Genomic DNA, 20,495 nt, shown 5'->3' on the forward strand with positions numbered 1-20,495 from the left:
GCCTTGCCTTGAAATTCTGTAAGCCAGCCATTGCTCACTTTAAATGAAGACAAACTGTTGATTTTCTTTACTAAAAGTTTTGATTATTCATAAGCTTGTTCTGAAAGAGGCTTCCCCAAAAACCACTTGACTGCAGACTCTTCAAGGTCTTTGTTTTCTGTTGTTTTCATCACTTTCCTTGGTGATTTCCCATCTTCATTCTCAAGGAGAGACACAAAGTATAAAATTGAGCACTTGTCTGAAATTGCTGATGTGGCCATGCTAAACATCGCAGCTAACTGCTTACCACTCACACCTTTCTCTCATTGTTGAAGGACTTTTATTTTGTCTGCCAATGATAAGACAAAGTGTTTTCTATTAGAAGATATATATTGAACAGTACATTAAAAGACAAGCACAAAGCAAAACAAAAGACATGAAAGACAGAACATACAAGAGCTGTTCAAAAAGTATGGTGACTTTTCAAATTATACAGGCAATGTACATTTGATAATCCAACTTTTTTTTCCTTATGCTGGTACAAATGTCCCAAACATATGTTAATAGTTTCAAGTGTACAACATACTTCATTTGTTTTTGACAGATATAAAGGTTAGATGTGTTTTAGTGTGCTCAGCAAAGGATTTGATTCAAATTTTGAGTGAAAAATGGAATCAAGTGCTCTAAAACACTTGAAATGTTGACAGTGGCATATGGTGAGTCTGCTCTAAGCAAAAAAATGTCTACAAGTGGTACAGGATCTACCAAGATGGCCAAGAAGATGCCAATGACAAACCTTGCTCTGGACGCACCAGCACATCAACAACAGATGATAGCGCCAAAGCTGTGAAAAAAATTGTTTTGGAATATTGTCAGATTACCAAAAGAGAAGTTGCTGAGGAAGTTGGCATATCAGTCAGCTTGTGTCATGCAATTTTTTTGGATGTTTTGGGCATGCGACTTGTGTCGACCAAGTTTGTTCCAAAACTTCTCAATTTTGATCAGAAGAACCGTCACATGAGCGTCGTTCAGGGGTTCTTGAATGATGTCAATGATGATCCTGCTTTGCTCAAAAGGTTCATAACTGATGATGATACATGGGTTTATGGTTATGACATTGAAACCAAAGCCTAATCATCCCAGTGAAATCGTCACAGAGAGCCAAGATCGAAAAAAGCACACCAAGTTTGATCAAATGTCAAAGTGTTGCTCACTGTTTTTTTCAATCACCATAGTGCAGTGCATCATTAATTTTTTCCTCAAGGTCATACGGTCAATAAAGAGTATTATCTTGATGTTATGTGCTGTTTGCGAGAAGCAATATGCAAGAAAAGTCCAGAATTGTGGAAAAATAATTCACGGCTTTTGCCTCACAGTGAGGACTGGAAGAAGCAATGGCACAAGTGTATTATAGCCAAGGGGGATTACTTTGAAGGGGACAACATGACAATTGATGAATAAATAATATTTTTTCACAAAAATATAAAGTGACCTTACTTTTTGAACACACATCGTATAACAACAAGTCAGTGTATATGTTAAGGTCATGTCATAGATTGATGTACGCCCCACTGAATGATGGGCAACATGAACACGACATTGCGTGTATGATAATGTGCATACTGTATTTATTGCTCACTGGAAGATTTTCCCTTTTAATACATTTGCTGCAGATTGATTCTGAATTATCAAGAAATGTACATTGTACTGTATACTGTAATAACTAAGGAATAAAACAAACAATTTTATTCGTATAGTACAAATTTATTTTTCCAGAAAGTGATACGGGTAATTGGTGATTCAGATAGCTGAAGTTCAGATAATTGGAGTTCTGCTGTACTAATTTATTACTGAAGATACCAGTTTCAGTTAAGTACTAAAAACTAGACCATCTTTAAATTTCTGTCCCTGGCAAGCTACAGAGGACATGAATTTTCGGTGATGTTTACTGGATAAAGGTTGACTACTGAATCAACTGCACTAAAAGTGCCATAATGTCATTAATTTCTTGAGATATCCATAAATGCCTTTATTGGGCAAAACTGTACTGCTATGGAGAACTAAAAATGTTCCCTTATCAAACCAACTTCTGCTTCCTTGTCACTCATTACCTGTCATTTAATAATCCTAGCTCCGCAACATTGCATTTTTCACTTCTGTTAGAAAAATTTTATTCAGTTTGATGTCCCCTACCTTCATCTGACATTATTGAGATGCTTTTCTCTACTGTGTGAGGTTTCTTTACCATGCTGCAAATCTAGCACTAACTATTTAATTAAAACTAGAGAATAGTCATTCATTCAAATTGAGGTAGATGTTCGGGTCAGTTACACCAAACAACACCTTTTTAACAGTAGATCTTTTATTCACCTCTTTACACAAACAAGGCTTACAAAGAATTGCCTATGGCAGAAGAGAGCGTCCAAAGACGATGTTCGGAGTCTAGAGACAGATGTATATCGATGCTGGTGTCGAACTCATCAACGTCCCCCCCCTCCCTCCGGCCTCTCAAGAGTGCTCCGTACTGTGGGGGGCAGGGGGGGCGGAGGGGGTGCCGGAAGGTGGGGGGGGGAGGTGACCAAGGCGTCGGCAGGGGTGGTCCGCGGGAGCCAGACCACAGCAACCTCGACAATGTCGTCGGGGAGCTGCATGGGTAGATGACGTGAAGGAAGGTCTGGCCACTGAACCTGGAAGTCGCTGAAGTGTGCCGGGTGTCGTACTGGGCGTGCTTGGCGTGCTGGTCGTGCGGTGACAGGTAGGCAGGCGGATTGCAAGTGGAATGGAGCGAAGACGACGACGTCTCCGGTGGGCGTGGTGAACACACGAAGCATGTCCAGGTCGACATCAGGCAAGAGGGGAACACCTTTTACCAGGTGGCAGGTAATGGCGGAGGTTGTGTCATGAGCACCGGATGAAGGGAAACACATGACAAATAGTGTATCATCACGTAGTATTATAAAGATCTCATGGATTATGTCCGGGGGAACAGGCACAAACACCTCGAGTGAGGACATGTTCAATAGGGGGGCATGAGAAACCTCGACAGACGCAAGGCAGGTGATGGAGGAGAGGTTGAAGGGACTGGTGAAGGGCCTGGCGGCAAGGGCGTGATCGTAGGTAAGCTCAACGTAGGGAGCATGGGGTCACTTGACGGAGTGCGTGAGACCAGAGTAGGGGGCAAGGACGGGGGGGGAGCTCGATGATTGGAGCTGGAAGTCACTCAATTGAATGTGTAATTCCAACCTGGAGGGAGTGGTCGGAGCGTCGTGAGCCATAGCAGTGAGTGGCATGGTTGTAGCCTGAACGGGGGTAGAAGAGGGCTCATCATGAGCGAGCTTAAGTCTGTTGATAGAGACTGTGGCGGCTGAATCTTTCATCTGGATGCCATAGGTGTTGGCTGAGCGCCGGAGAACTCGGTACGAGCCAGTATAAGGAGGTTGGAGGAGAGCACGGACAGTGTCACCTCAGAGCATGACGTACTCGCAATTGTCCAGAGATTTCTGGATGTGAACTTTAAGGCGGGAATGGCTGGCAGGCGGAGTGATGTGGACGTTGATGAAGTGGCGTCTGACGCGGTCCACGAAGGAAGGTAAGTCAGACTGAGGGAGAGAAGCAGAAGGGCTCACAAGTTTGCTAGGGAGAGCAATATTCCGGCCATATACAAACTCGGCTATTGGGCCTTTGAGGTCTTCCTTATAGATCATACGAATGCCAAGTAGTACAAGGGGAAGGGCCTCCGTCCAGGGAGAGCCGTGACATCGAAGAGCCACCTTGAAAGTGTGGTGCCAGCGCTCAACTAGCCCGTTACTTTATGGGTGATATGCCATGATATGGACGCGCAGGATGCCAAAAATGTTACAAATCTCGTTGAACAGGGCCGACTCAAATTGTCTGCCATGGTCAGTTGTGATGATAGCTGGACATCCGAAATGCGATACCCATGACTCAATGAAAGCTCGAGCAACAGTTTGTGCTATAATACTGGGGAGAGGGACAGCCTTGACCCAGCAAGTTTTTCGGTCGACAGACAAGAGAACAAAACGAGAGCCGTTAGAGGGGGGTAGAGGGCCGACAATGTCAATATGAATATGCTGGAAACGCCCAGGAGGGATCGAAAAGGTGCCGAGGGGGGTGAAGTGTGCTTGTGTACTTTGCATCGCTGGCACTCGACACAGGAGCGTGCCCATTGCTGGCAATCCTTGTTGACATTTCTCCACACAAAGTGCTCCGTTACGAGGTGGGCGGACGCACAAACACCAGGCTGGGCTAAATTATGCAATGCGTTGAAGACAGCTCGACGGAGCATGGTTGGGATCAGGGGTCGTAGCGTGCCCATACTGTTGTCCGACCAAATCTCACCAGATATGCCAAGGAAGGTGGTGGGGATGAAGTGTAGTGAAGTGGTAGTCTGAGAAAAGGTTTTGTGTGTCCTCGTCGGCAAGCTGGAGGTTAGGCAGTTCAGAGAGGTCTAACAGCGAATGGACAGTGTCGACTCATGAAAGGAAATCAGCAACTATATTCTCAGCTGAACTGAGATATGAAGTCCATGTATCTGAAGCGGCGAGGAGACAGGTCAACTGGCGGGTTTGTAATTGCCGCAGCCAGGGGTTTGTGGTCCATTAAAACATAGAAAGGGCATTCCTCAACGTCAGTCTTAAAATGCTTGATCGCTTCATTGACCACGAGCTACTCCTTGTCAAACACGGAATATTTCCGTTGTGCGTTAGTGACCTTGTGCGAGAAGAATTGGAGAGGCGAAGTTGGCCGTTGATTGTCTAGCTAAGGACAGTGCTGATGGCAGAATTGCTCACGTCTGTGGTGATGAAAAGCTGCGCATTGGGATGAGGATGCGCAATGGTGCAGGCCTCTTGAGGGCGGTGAAAGAGTCAGTCATAGCAGGGGTCCATGGAACGAGCCAACATCCAGAAGTGTGGGTGCCTGCCAAGACGTCCGTCAGTGGAGCCTGAATCTCCACAGCCCAAGGTAGATGTTGGCGATAATAATTAACCGTCCCCAGAAAGCACCAGAGTTCTTTGAATGACGCAGGTCTGGGTAGGTTTAGCATTGTTTGTACCTTCTCAGGGGGTGGTGAAATGCTGTCGGCAGAGACCCGAAAACCCAGAAAAGTGACAGCAGGTTGATGTAGCTGCAATTTGTCCTGGTTGGTCTCGATGGCTGCTGCCGCGAGAGTGTTCATAACAGTTTGCACATGCCGAATGTTGCCCTCGGTGGAGGAGCTGAACACAAGAATGTCATCGAGGTATGCAAAGCAGAAATTTAGGTCAAATAGCACTTTGTTGATGAAGCGTTACCAGGTCTGGATTGTGTTTTTCAGACCGAAGGGCATGAAACGAAACTGAAATAACCCGATTGGGGTGGTGATTGCTATCTTCTCGATGTCTTCAGGTGCCATGGGGATCTGGTGGTAGGCCCGTTTGCAATGAATGCCTACGAGGGAACTGGTTAAGTCGGCACTGTTGGGTATGGGGTAGGTGTCCATAACTGTTCGTCCATTTAGTCAATGGTAGTCTCTGCACATGCGCCAGGACCCATCTTCCTTGGGTGTCATATGAATGGGTGTAGACCAGGTACTGGCAGAGGGTTCAATGGCGCTGGAGCTTAGAAGTTCAGAAATCTGCTTTTTATCATCAGAGAGGCCCTCGGGACAAAGTCGATGTGGTTTACTGGAGATCGGGGGGCCTGGCATGAGGCGAAGCTTGTGAACTGTGCTGTTGGTGACGACTGAAATGTTGCCGGCGGTACTGGAGGCGGTTTGTTTACAATGTGTGGCTGGCGGGGCAGGCGACGTGTGGTCATGGTGTTCAGAGCCACTCGGCGGATCCGACGGGGTGAGAGCTCGAAGTTTTCATTGCGTAGTCGAGCAACATTTTCAAGCTCGACAAGGCACTTGAGCATTGTTTCTTGTAACGTCGTCGACAGAGATGAGCATCTATGGATGAGATGAGCACGGACCGATGTGTCATGGGGGGTTTGCTCGACAGGGCACAGGGGAAGTGAGTCTTGGACGGGTGATGAAACACGGTGTTTTGCACTAGGTCCGGTGAAATTTTGTGGTGTCGCAAGAAGTTAATGCCTAGTATAGGTTCCTCAATATCACACACTAAAAAAGTCCACTCAAGTTTTCTGTTTGTGGAGAGTGAAACAATGTGGGAGGTTGAACTTGAGCGTTGTAGTTTAGTGGAATTGACAGCTTGTAGTGACGTGTGGTGGGAGTGAATGTTCACGCATGCTAGAGACGTGGGCAGTAGGGACCCATCAGCACCCGTGTCGATGAGGAACAGTTGTCCCAAAGACATGTCTTTGACACATATGGGTCCACAAATGTTAGGTCATTCGCAAACTGAGTGAAGCACTGAGAGGTGTCTGTCTTGTGCACAGGAGGCAGCACCCGAACCTACCTGTGACTGGTGTTTTGAAAACATCAAGGTGGTCTGCAGTTCCTTGCAGCATCACCGAAACATGTGTGGAAGTAGCAGTAGAGGTAATGTGGATGTGCATCATGCTGCAGAGAGCCCATAGCCAAGGGGGAAGGACGAGGGTCCATGCCTGCCTAAGAGTTGACTGCAGGAGGGGGCGATGTGTCGGCGGTGCTGGCGAGTGGTTACTGGTGTCCAAATTAAAGCAGCGTCCGCAGCATGCAGGGGCAGGGCGAAGCTGTTGGCAGGAGGCGGGTTCATTTTGCCAGGTGTGAAGCTCGCATTGTAGTGCAGAATGAGCTCAGGCAGCGGCATGGATAAGACGTCAGTTGCTTGCTCTTCAAGGCAAGAGATGGCAGTTTGGACAGAAAGCGGAAGTTTCTTGATCCAGATTGACAACAGCATGTTATCGGGCATGGCCTGGTTGTTAACGAGGAGTTGGAGATGGCGCCACAGCTGTGATGGAGTCGAGTCACCGAGTTGTTCCTCGTAGATGAGCTGCTGAACCTTCTCAGTCGATGTCCGTGTAACACGCTCCAGTATCGCCCTCTTGACAGAAGCGTATACATCTACCTGACGAGGTGTGGTGACTAAATCATGAATCAAGTCAGCATGGTCATGGAGATTGTTCATGAGACAAACATACTGTGAGTGGCCATCAAGCAAATAATATTGAAAGATCTGCTCAACTAAAGTGAACCAGAATTCAGGTTTCTCGATGGAGAACACAGGCAGTTTTGGTAGTTTCACGAGTGGTGGCAGCCTGGAAGCAGCGTGGGGGTGAAGTGGAGAAGCAGATGTGAGGTCCAAAGCGTGGGCAGCAGTAGCATTCTCGAGTGTTCGCGGCGTGGTCGGGGAGCTTGATGGAGCTGTGAACTGGCCCTGTGGTAGAGTGAAGGTGGCGCATTGCAATGGAGGATGATGTGACACGTCGCGGAAGGCCAACGCAGATGAGGCACCTGTTTGTGCCGAAAACGAATGCGGAACCTCGACTGGAGCCAGCACGGATGCAACAGGTGAGAAATAATTAATGAACTGTGGGTGCATGTTAACACGCTGATAGCTTGCTGAGAGAGCTGAGCCGTTATCACCCTTGTGACAGGGAGGCAGCGGAGGTGTGGGCTGAACCTGAAGCACCGTGTGTATAGTGATGCCGAACATGGGGTGTGTGGTAAAAAGGTTCATTGTTCATAGTCACTCCACTCAAAATCACGTTCGAATAAGGTGAGAGCCATGGCACAGAGCACTGGGGCATAGTAGTAGAATGTAGGGTGTCGTTAGACTCACTTGACCACTTGTTGTTCATGTTGCAGGCTGATGTGCCAAAGTCGGAAGACACATATTGATGTGGGACACAAGTAGCAGCAAGCGTGGTTGGAAGCTGAGGTTAAAGACCCGTGAGCCTGGCAGGGCCGACAATGTGGCTGTAGTTAACGTGGGGTTGCATGGAGTAGGGCATCGAGAATTGTTGTTCCGGCAGTGGAAAGTTGTCCAATGAAACATTAATGGCACAATCGTCAAGTGAGAGGCATCATGTCGCAGTCCTGGTGGGTGTACAGCACCCGCAACATGATGCATGTTGATCACAAAATCCGGCGTTTGGCATTGGGCTGAAGTCATTGTCCGAATGCTGTGTCAATGTAACACGTGAAAATAACCGACGCAGAGGCCACGGACACAGAAAACGGCGAGAACGGAAGACGTTACAACTTGTCAGGGTCACCAGTGAGGTAGATGTTCGGGTCAGTTAACCAAACAACACCTTTTTAACAGTAGATCATTTATTCACCTCTTTACACAGGCAAGGCTTACAAAGAACTGCCTATGGCAGAAGAGAGCAAAGATAATCTTAGCTTAGCGTCCAAAGACGATGTTCGGAGTCTAGAGACAGACATTTATCGATGCTGTTGTCGACCTCATCAGCACCCCAAAATATTATGTACTAGTTTGTTTATGATAACAAAGGAAGTATTCCAACTGGAATGGCTGAAAACAAATAAAAATGATTTTAAAAGATGGAGACCTATGTTTCGTCCATAAAATTCTGCATTTCTGAGCAATTGCTGTTGAAGTTTGACAGCCATAAACACTGCAGAGGACCAAGCCATTAAAGAAACAATAATGGGTGACAGACAATTATGACCAACAGATTCAAAATAATAATAAAAGAGGTAGTTTCTTTTCCAATCATAATCAGAATTTTATTATCTCAGTACATAAATCATTGGTTAATGTATACAAGACTCATCTATATTAATAAGGTAACTGAGATACCAACATTAATATTACTTAAACATCATTACAAGTTTATTAAGTTTTTCCACAAAGAAATCTTTATTGTCATTTAAAAATTCCATGACTGAATAATAACATTTTTGCACTAAGAATCTATCTTCAGTATACTTAGTTCCATAATGTGAATGTTTTTTTACTATTAACTTATTATAAATTTTCATAGCTGTGTATCGAGGAGTCTGAGAGTAGAGTTTAAATCTGTGAGCTGTTAGCAGGAAATCATCCTTGTTTCTTGTCATACATATGTTGAAAATGTTATGCTATAAATAATTCTCGTTTGGTATGTATAAAGGTAAAAAATTCATAAATGTAAACACATTGAATAGCTAAAAATATTTAGGACCCTAAATCAAGGTCAGCACAAATCCCTAGGATTAGCATAACACATGTTTTTTGATGTAATACTATCCTATTTAGCGTAACACATGTTTTTTTTATGTAATACTATGCTATTTAGCGTAACACATGTTTTTGATGTAATACTATCCTATTTAGCATAACACATGTTTTTTTATGTAATACTATCCTATTTACACTACTCACATTCCCCCATTGATTATTCCACACCTTACAAAAGATTCAAAATGGCTGCAGTAAGCAACTTCCCAAGTGGACATGTCACTTGAATTGGACAATGTTATCATTGTCAATGCAAGGCTGATTAGCTTACTAGCCAAGTAGTTTATATGAGAATATGGGATAAATTTTCTTCTAGAAATATCCCCAGAAATTTGATAGAATCAGTTTTCAAAGTTCCCAATTTTTGTGATTGATTTGGAAGTTAGGTGATTTGGATTATTTAGTTTTAAACTGTGTAAGTTGGATCTTTATTGTGTTTAATTTTAATGCAGCTACATTCAACCAATGTCCTAAATTATTTAGTATATCAATGACTCTCTGAGGAATTTTTTCTTTGATCTACTTTTCAATGAAACAGATGTGTCACTTGGAAATAAAATTGAGTGAGATGTTATAATTAGAAGTAAATCATTTATATAAAATAAAAACAGGATTTGGCCTAAAATAGAAAATTGTGGGACTCCCTGTAAAATAATTTTCCATTCTGAGAAACAATTTCCTGTACTTGGCATTAAAACCACCTTTGCATTCCATCTGCCAAATATGATCTGAATCATTCAGAGCACTATTGTTTATTCCATATCTTTCTAATTCATGTCTGGGGTTTACACATTCAAAAGATTTTAACATTGCAGAAAATTGCTGCGACTTTTTAGGATTTATTCAGAGATAAGTAAATTTTCTCAACAAACTTGTTAGTGGCTACATAATGTACTCTTTCCTTTCTGGAAGCTGAATTGATGGCTTTAGATTTTGCTATGAAATTTTGGAAGTAGACTGCAACAATCTTTTCAAATACCTTTGGGAACATTACTGGTCTGTAGTTTCCTATGTCTTCCTATGAGTGTTTCTTGAATAATGGCTTGGCTACTGCATACTTTAATACTTAAAATGATTGGTTAATTATTTCAGATATGGGTCCTGGTATAATATTAGAAACCGTTTCAATTTTCTATCCCATCCAGTCAAATTTTTATTTTAAGGGTAACACTACTTTTTCTCTTACTTTAACTGAAATTTGTCCAAATTTAATTAGAACTTCCCCATTATTCTGTTTGAAACCAATGTGTTCGACAGAAAATAAGTAACCACTTACATCGACATCTGATTTTGATATATTTATAGAAAAGCTCATTGAAATATTTTGATATTTCTGAAGGATTTAAAACAGGTTTGTCACCTAAATTAATTATGGAGATTTGTGGCCTTTGTTATGACACAAAGTTCAGATTTTATGACTGATGATACTGCCTTTGGTTTATTTGTGTGGTTCATAATGATTTGTGTGTGTGTGTGTGTGTGTGTGTGTGTGTGTGTGTGTGTGCCATTTCTTTTGCTACCTTTACCGCCATTCTAAATACTATTTTATAGTTTTTTACATAATTTATAAAATCTAAATTTTTATTACTTTTCAGTTCATTACGCAACTCCGTTTTTCTGGAACTTGACACTTTTAGCAAGTTATCTTTATGTTCCATGCATAATTTGCTTGCTAAACCATGATTATATGGAATGACCTATTTTATATTAACACACAAACTAATTTGTAAATACTGCTGCATGCTGAACATTTATAATTTATTATTGTTATTGTTGTTGTTGTTAAATATGCATATGTGATTTAGTAATTCCTACCCACCATCTTTTACTCACTACAAAAACAGAAATTCTTCTGTAAAGTACAAGTAGTTATCAAGGAGAAAGGAGAACTTTTGAGTTTGCATACAAATTTTATTTTGCTGTCTATCAGACATTTAATGTCACTGAGTAACTTATCAAACATTTTTGCTGCAGCTTTGTGTGCCTCTTTTTGTGCAACAGACAATAATGATGTGGAGTAATGAATGTCATTTCCCTCTGGTATTGTAATTATAGGAATGTACATCATTGCTCCTTTATTTACAACAAATTTCATGAGAGACTTGTGGTGCCGATAAACTCGTCACCAGAAATATCGATACATAAATAATCCATCTTTGCATTGTATTTCATCTCTGACTTGTTTACTTCCCACCATGTTAAAGTTCAGTTCCATATGTGTTGTTCTGCCATGATGTTCAATAAAATATAGTTCTCAACATGTTGGTGTATTCTCTGGAGAAATCCACCCTGAATCCACCACAGAAAAAATATACTATGGAGCAGCAATCTGAACGTGCAACTCTTTAAATGCAAAATTAGTCACTTTACTGATTTTGCTCTCCTCAGGATATGCATTGATTTTAATTTCAAATTTGGTTGATCTAAGTTGTTCTACGAGTTCTGCAATGTCTTTTTCCATTTAAAAAATTCTCATCAGTACTGACACCTAAGAATTTTGAAATTACTGCCCTATTTATTACTTCCTTACAATAAGCTACACTTACCTTTGATATAGTACCCCTAGATGTACAGAATTGAATATGTTGTGTCTTTTAGAAAATTGAGGTTGAGACCATTTGCAGAAGACCAGCCAAGCTTACTTTTAAGAACCTTGCTCACCATTTCTTCAGTAGGTGTATGTGTGACTGGATTGATTACAATACTACTATGTTCTGCAATAAGAACTAATTCTGCTTGTTGTATATTACACAGAAAATTCTTCACATATGTGAGGAACAATAGTAAGCCTAAGATTTCCTCCCTCAGAATAATGATCACAGGCTGCATCAGTTAAACTACTAACAATAAGTACAACTTCTTGTACTCTTTTGGTTAGATGTGACACCCATTGGTCAGCTATACCATCAGTCCTATAAAATCTCAGTTTATTTATGAGAACATTGTGACTTACACAGTCAAATGCCTTAGATAGGTCTTAGAAAATACCAGCTGGCACTACATTGTTATTTAATACTTTTAAAACTGGTGAGTGAACATGAAAAGGGCATTCTCAGTAGAGCAACTCTTCTGAAATCTGGACTGTGATTTTCTGAGTATATTATTGTTGCTATGGTGAGATACGAGGACTATCCACAAAGTACATTACGTTTTGGAATTAAAAATAAATAAAGTATTGGAAATTTTTTAAATTATATACAGATGAAAGCCACACTTAAACACTACTTTTCTACATAGTTGCCATTTACATTAAGGCACTTATCGTAGTGATGGACGAGCTTGGAAATTCCTTCGTCGTAAAATTTGGCTGCCTGTGCCTTCAACCACGTAATGACTGTCTTTTGGGACAGAAAAGGTGTGATTTTTTTAGATTTCCTGGAAAGAGGCACTACAATAAACTCTCAAAGGTATTGCCAAACTCTGCACAACCTCAGAAGAGCAATGCAAAACAAGCACAGGGGAAAGTTGGGCTCAAAGATCTTGCTGATTCACAACGCCCGGGCGCACACAGCAAATGCCACTCGTGAAGTTCTCAAATCTTTTAAGTGGGAGTTGTTTCCTCATCTGCCGTGCAGTCCCGACCTGGCACCAAGCGACTTCCACTTATTCCCAGCAATGAAGAAGTGGTTGGCTATGTAGCATTTTGATGACAACACACAGCTTCAAGAAGAGGTAACCATGTGATTGAAGGCGCAGGCGGTCAAATTTTACGACGAAGGAATTTCCAAGCTCGTCCATCGCTACGATAAGTGCCTTAATTTAAATGGCAACTATGTAGAAAAGTAGTATTTCAGTGTGGCTTTCATCTGTATATAATAAAAAAAAAATTCCAATACTTTATTTATTTTTAATTCCAAAACAAAATGTACTTTGTGGATAGCCCTCATACTATTCCAGAAGTTATCACCTTCTTGAAAATTTTGAAAAATGTCAGCAGTGAAACAGGTTGGTGGTTACCGATGTCTCTCTTCTCACCTTTCGTAAGGAGTATTTTAACAACAGAATATTTCACTCTCTCTGAGGAATGCCCCAAATTAGTGATGCATTACTTATTTCAGATAAAATGGCTTTTATTACATGGGAACAAATCTTTAATACTCTGTTGGAAACACCATCAAATCCAGATGAGCCTTAGTTTTTAGGGAATATATAATTTTCCTAACTTCAGAAGGAAAAGTTGGTGATATATTCATATGATTTAATTGTATGATAGTTACTTTTTCCACATACTGCTCTGATTTTTCTCTTGAATTGTTTGTGCTTATGCTCCCTATTATATTTAAGAAATGATTATTAAATATATTTGCTACCTGTGATTCCTCCTTTAATAGCCCTTTAATTCAGTTCAGTACTGGTGTTAATCTGTTATGTGGCCGGTTGCTCTGTCTTTCATATCACTACATTCAATATAGCCTTAAGTATGTTCTCAGAATTACTGATTTCTAACAACGTGCATTTTCCTTGATTTTTATTAACTTTTCATAGTAATTTTGTGTAGTTTTTGCAGTGTGCAACTGTTGTATGATCTCTACTTGTTCTGCCAACAGATACATTTCCCTTTTCCTTTCAAAAGATACTTTATTCCTTCTAGTAATCCAAGGCTTTTTACATGGCTGTTTAGTGTCCTTTCTGGTTAGCTTTTATGGAAAGCTGTTTCCAAATAATGATATGAATTTATCATGGAATAGATTAAATTTTATGTTAAGATTTGGCTCATTAGATAGTGCATCCCAGGTCACCTCTTGTAAACAATTCTTAAAAACATTTATTCTGGAGTGATTAATTATTCTAATAGATTTCCACTGAGGAGTATCTATAATGTAAGGTACTGTCTCATTTATCCTAACTAACTGTGCATTGTGGTCAGAGAGAGCATTTGTTACTGGGTAAACTGTTCTTTTCCTGCTTTGAGCTTCACCAAAGAAACCATTGTCAATCAGGTCACTACTGTCCTACAGTCTTTATACACCCATGTTGCAAAGTTAATTACTAGGATCCAAATAAAGTCTCCAGATCATTTTTCCTATCATAATCATTTAGAAAACCAACATTGAAGTTACCAAAGACTATTAATTGGTTGCTGCTGTCTGGCAGCATAGTACAGAATCCAAATTCCAACATTTCAGTCTGGTTGTCTTTTTATATGGCATACTGTAGGGGGAAATATTTTGATGCAACATGCAAAGAACTTTCAAAATATCAGTCACAATTTTTAGAACTTGTAGTGCAATTATACAGTGGCCAGTTTAACTTTTGGATCTACAATAAAACATGTTTATATTATCCTTACTAAATCATCACTTGATGCATATTTTCCTAATAACTGGTTTATTATTATTTGCGGCCTCAAACCAGAGCAGAATGATCATAAATACTGCATTTTTTTGCATCATGAAATGAATAATTTGTAAGAATGTTATCTATACAGGTTGCAGTTTCTTTACTCTTGTCAATTCTATGAAGTGTAGCTTGAAACTGATGATAGAGGATTAGCCATAGAGCAGTATTTCTTGGATACAAAGATCCTTAAGTGGAAATCCTTTGAGCTTTTATTAAAGAAAACAACTTTCAACTTTTATTAACTCAACAGTCATGACAGTACAAGTTTTCTTCATTCATTGTTGCTTGAACAGACACTTTGTTTGCAGAACCTCTAGTCATTGCACAGTTAAAAAGAAAAAGAAAACACTTGTCCTCTTCCTTTTTTTATTTAAAATTTAAAATCTCAGAGGACTGTATCCCACTTAAAGTCGATCAATGTAAAACTTTCTTTTTTTTATTAAGTTGCTGGGTCCCTACCCTCAAATATTTTGGTTATCAAATAGGAAACTTTGACAGACTTGCCTTTTCAGTAACCAGGAACTTAATCTAATATCTGAACAACAGATGTTAAAAATATAAACTTTCACTGGGCACAGTCAAACATACTCATTGGGTTTCTGTCCACATGAACAAATAACACCAACATAAGTATAGCTCTGCAAGATCAATCAATTAATGTTCTAAGGAAGATCATCAAATATTTGTAGCAGCAAGCAACATTTATGTTAGGAGGCATTAAGATACCTTTAATGGGACCTGCCTGTAAGTCAATGAAAGTTAATCTTAGAGTTGAACAAGAATTTTCATAATTTTACTGGGCACCGGCCTAAATCATTACCCATCTCATGGACTTCTGCCCACAGCACCGGTTAACATGAACATAGGCTACAGGAGAGTCAATGTCTTTAACCAGATTATAGTAGCAGGCAGTGACATTTATACATAGAACTCATCTGTGAGAGCCAAATGGATGAATTTTATCTGTCCATTAGATTCTTCAATGCAGAAACTTTTATAAAAACACTTGCCTTGGAAGAGAATCACTTGTAATAAAACAGAACTTATGAAAAATCACAGCATCAATAAAAAAACTTCATAAAATTACAGTACATTTGCTATCAGAAATACAAGTACAGTGCACACAACATCACTCCTTGTGCCAGGGCTGGCTTAACTGCACTGGGTTAGTGCCAAAATTTTTATTTTTGCTTGTCTTTGGTGCCATCTCCCAGTGCCTCTATATCCTGCACTAATAATGGGAGAGAACACCATTAAACAGTGTCTAAAACAGACTGAGACCCTAGATTATTTTATACCTCATGTCAGGCACAACACCCTTATATCCCTGCACCTCAGACTTGAACTAATAACTTTTATAGATTGAACAGAGCTATGAGACAAACATCTTGCTTTAACACCATATTGCACTTGGAGCTGAGTTTGCATATCAGTGCTAAGCAGCACACAATTGTGGTCAATGCCAAATGCTTGAACCAGATCAGAAAATCTGTTGATTCACTGGATTCATTTATTATATATACACTCCTGGAAATGGAAAAAAGAACACATTGACACCGGTGTGTCAGACCCACCATACTTGCTCCGGACACTGCGAGAGGGCTGTACAAGCAATGATCACACGCATGGCACAGCGGACACACCAGGAACCACGGTGTTGGCCGTCGAATGGCGCTGGCTGCGCAGCATTTGTGCACCGCCGCCGTCAGTGTCAGCCAGTTTGCCGTAGCATACGGAGCTCCATCGCAGTCCTTAACACTGGTAGCATGCCGCGACAGTGTGGACGTGAACCGTATGTGCAGTTGACGGACTTTGAGCGAGGGTGTATAGTGGGCATGCGGGAGGCCGGGTGGACGTACCGCCGAATTGCTCAACACGTGGGGCGTGAGGTCTCCACAGTACATCGATGTTGTCGCCAGTGGTCGGCAGAAGGTGCACGTGCCCGTCGACCTGGGACCGGACCGCAGCGACGCACGGATGCACGCCAAGACCGTAGGATCCTACGCAGTGCCGTAGGGGACCGCACCGCCACTTCCCAGCAAATTAGGGACACTGTTGCTCCTGGGGTATCGGCGAGGACCATTCGCAACTGTCTCCATGAAGCTGGGCTACGGTCCCGCACACCGTTAGGCCATCTTCCGCTCACGCCCCAACATCGTGCAGCCCGCCTCTAGTGGTGTCACGACAGGCGTGAATGGAGGGACGAATGGAGACGTGTCGTCTTCAGCGATGAGAGTCGCTTCTGCCTTGGTGCCAATGATGGTCGTATGCGTGTTTGGCGCCGTGCAGGTGAGCACCACAATCAGGACTGCATACGACCGAGGCACACAGGGCCAACACCCGGCATCATGGTGTGGGGAGCGATCTCCTACACTGGCCGTACACCACTGGTGATCGTCAAGGGGACACTGAATAGTGCACGGTACATCCAAACCGTCATCGAACCCATCATTCTACCATTCCTAGACCGGCAAGGGAACTTGCTGTTCCAACAGGACAATGCACGTCCGCATGTATCCCGTGCCACCCAACGTGCTCTAGAAGGTGTAAGTCAACTACCCTGGCCAGCAAGATCTCCGGATCTGTCCCCCATTGAGCATGTTTGGGACTGGATGAAGCGTCGTCTCACGCGGTCTGCACGTCCAGCACGAACGCTGGTCCAACTGAGGCGCCAGGTGGAAATGGCATGGCAAGCCGTTCCACAGGACTACAGCCAGCATCTCTACGATCGTCTCCATGAGAGAATAGCAGCCTGCATTGCTGCGAAAGGTGGATATACACTGTACTAGTGCCGACATTGTGCATGCTCTGTTGCCTGTGTCTATGTGCCTGTGGTTCTGTCAGTGTGATCATGTGATGTATCTGACCCCAGGAATGTGTCAATAAAGTTTCCCCTTCCTGGGACAATGAATTCACGGTGTTCTTATTTCAATTTCCAGGAGTGTATGTTAAAGTCAGCAACTATGAAATTATTTCTTTTGCTCTTTTGTTAGTTTCCGTAAGAGCCTCCTTTGTTTAGAAAGAAATACTTCTGTCAGTTCTTTGCCTAGAATTCTGTATATAAAAATTATTAGGATTTTTCTCTCTCTAATTCTGTACAGCAACTTCTACATATGTCCTCATTGTTTAGAAAATTAAAATCATCTCTTGCCTTAAATGTCGAAGAATTTTTAATTAGTATGCTGGAACCCCCATGAATTTTGTTACTTCCATGAAAGATGTTGGTTACAACATATCCCTCTAATTTATTAAGGATTTTGATGTAATATTTTGTTAGGCAATCTTGATTTATAGAAAGGACTGATATATTTCTCCCTCCTGCCAGGAAAATTTGTAGATTATCGATTTTTGCTTCTCTGCCATTTATAAGTCTCATATCTAAGCCATTTATTTTCAGATGCATCAAAAATGGGCTTTTACTATTACCTATAGTTTTAATAAATAGATTTTCTTAGTGGATTCTTACCTTTTACTCCCTTATGCAGCTTGTCACCCCATATGTAGCTGAACATATGCTTGAAACTGTATTATTGATGGGACAACTTGTCAAATTACACTACCAAATGAAATTAGTCTCTATGGGCATATCAGCTATATTATTGTTTTTATTTACTCTCCATGTTTGAGTGGTTTCACTAAATGTGATACAACCAACTGACATAAGTCTCTGACGTCAGCTATAAGAACATTTTCAATAATTCAGCAGGTTTGAGTGATTTCGCTTGCGTACAGTTTTGGCTTTTTTTTTTTTTTTTTTTTTTTTTTTTTTTTTTTTTTTTTTTTTTTAATTTTGAATTGTGATTTATTAGTCTCATAACATACACTTACAAATCATATGATTATGGTACAGGAGACACGTCAAAAATTACAAACTAGAATCTAATACTAATTTTTAAAACTATATTTAGTCTATGTAGCAGTATCTATATTTTCTTATTTTCCAGCATAGGTAAATATCTTTCAATGATAATGGACAATTTTTTTTTCACAGTATAATGCTAATTTGCAGTTGGATTCTGCTCAAATTAGTTCAACTTCTATGAACTCTACTAATGAGTAATAACATTTGTGTATAAGAATTTCATGTAACTTCTTTTTTAGTATCCCTAGTTCCATGTTTAGAATGTTTTTGCCTTATGTTTTGTTGTAGACTTTCATACCCATATATTGTGGGGTCTGAGCATATAATTTCAATCTATGGGCAGGAAGCATAAAATTATCTTTATTCCTTGTACTGTATGGATGATCAAATTGGGTTTTAATGAACAATTCCAGTTTGTTGTGTAAAAATATCATTAGCTCATTTATGTATAGAGAGGGGACAGTCAAAATTTTTAATTTCTGTAATAATGGATGACATGATTCTCTTTGTTGTGCAATGCACATATTTCTGATAATTTTCTTCTGGAGCTCCAGGACACGAGATATATTATTGGAGCTCCCCCAGAAAATAATGCCATATCCTATCACTGATTCAAAGTAACTTAGATATGCTGCTTTGTGAGTGGACATGTTAGTAGTACTTGATAATATATACATGGCATATGCAAAGCTACCCAGTTTGCTGCACAGGTACTCAATATGTGTGTTCCAGTTTAAATCCTTATCAAGGTGTAGACCTAGAAATTTGGCAGAATGCACTTCTGTTAATTCTTCACTTTTATGATTTATACTAATTTCCTGGTCTTTTGACTGTTTGGTTCTGAATTGAATCAAGCCTGTTTTTGATATGTTAAGCTTCAGACCATTTAACTGGAACCATGACTCTAGCCTGTCTAATGTACCAGTGACTCTATCAAGAATCATTTCTGTTTCTTCACTTTCTATCAAGACAGACATGTCATCAGCAAACAGAACAGATGGTGAATTTATGTTTAATGGTAAGTTGTTGACATACATTAGAAATAGAATTGGACCAAGGATTGAACCTTGGGGGACACCTTATGTTATTGTTTTCCAATCTGAATGGTAGTTTCCACCATTTGAAGAGATGATTGTTCTTTGTTTTCTATTAGACAAGTAAGAAGTAAGCCATTGAAATACTGAACCCTTAGTCCCATATTTTTCTAGTTTGTGGATTAGCAAGGACTGATTTACGGAATCAAAAGCCTATTTCAGGTCACAGAAAATTCCAGCTACTTTACTGTTTTTGTCTAGAGCTGTCCTAATTTTTTCTGTGAAATTACTTATGGCATCTGTTCTATTTTTCCCTTGTTGGAAGCCAAACTGATTGCACAAAATACTCCCCTGTGATACAATAAAGTTTTGGATTTGAATAGCAAACTTTATTGTATTTGAATAGCACCCCAGGACCGCTATGGTACCTGAGAAGGCGCTATGGGAACCCTGAAACGTGACGGCTAACGGGGCTCTGGTGAAGCTGCGATAGGCCTAGCAAGCCAGTAGTGGATAAATCAACTGCTTTTAAAAAGGGAACATGCCTCGGATCACGGAACGGACTAAAGGAAACCGACCAAGCAATGGAAAAGGATTACGAGATGGTTTACGACTGGGCACCCTAAACGTAAGGACTCTAACTGGGAAGTTAGAAGAAATTGTGGAAATGATGGAAAGGAGGAAATTGGACATCTTGGGACTTGCTGAGACTAGGTGGAGAGGAGTTGGTGAAAAACCACTAAGTAAAGGATGTAAACTGTACTGGATAGGGAATGAGAGGGGAAGAAATGGAGTGGCAATAGTGGTTAGAGAGGGTCTGCAGGAGGAGGTGGAAGGTATAAATGATCGAATGATAAAAGCCAGAGTACGGGTGAAAGGAAAAAGCATTGAAATCATCCAAGCATATGCCCCACAGGTGGGGTGTACAAAAAAGGAGAAGGAGGAATTTGAAGATGACATGCAAAAGCAGCTAAATGGAGGAAATCAGATTATAATAGGGGACCTCAATGCACATGTTGGCACAGACAGGAAAGGATTCGAGGAGATAATGGGACCAGAGGGCTGGGGGAACCGAAATAGAGAAGGAAAATTGTTGCTGGAATTCTGCAAGAGGAATGGGCTGGCGATCGCAAATTCCTGGTACAAGAA

This window comes from Schistocerca cancellata, chromosome 2 (genome assembly GCF_023864275.1).
Source record: "Schistocerca cancellata isolate TAMUIC-IGC-003103 chromosome 2, iqSchCanc2.1, whole genome shotgun sequence".
Lineage (NCBI taxonomy): Eukaryota > Metazoa > Arthropoda > Insecta > Orthoptera > Acrididae > Schistocerca > Schistocerca cancellata.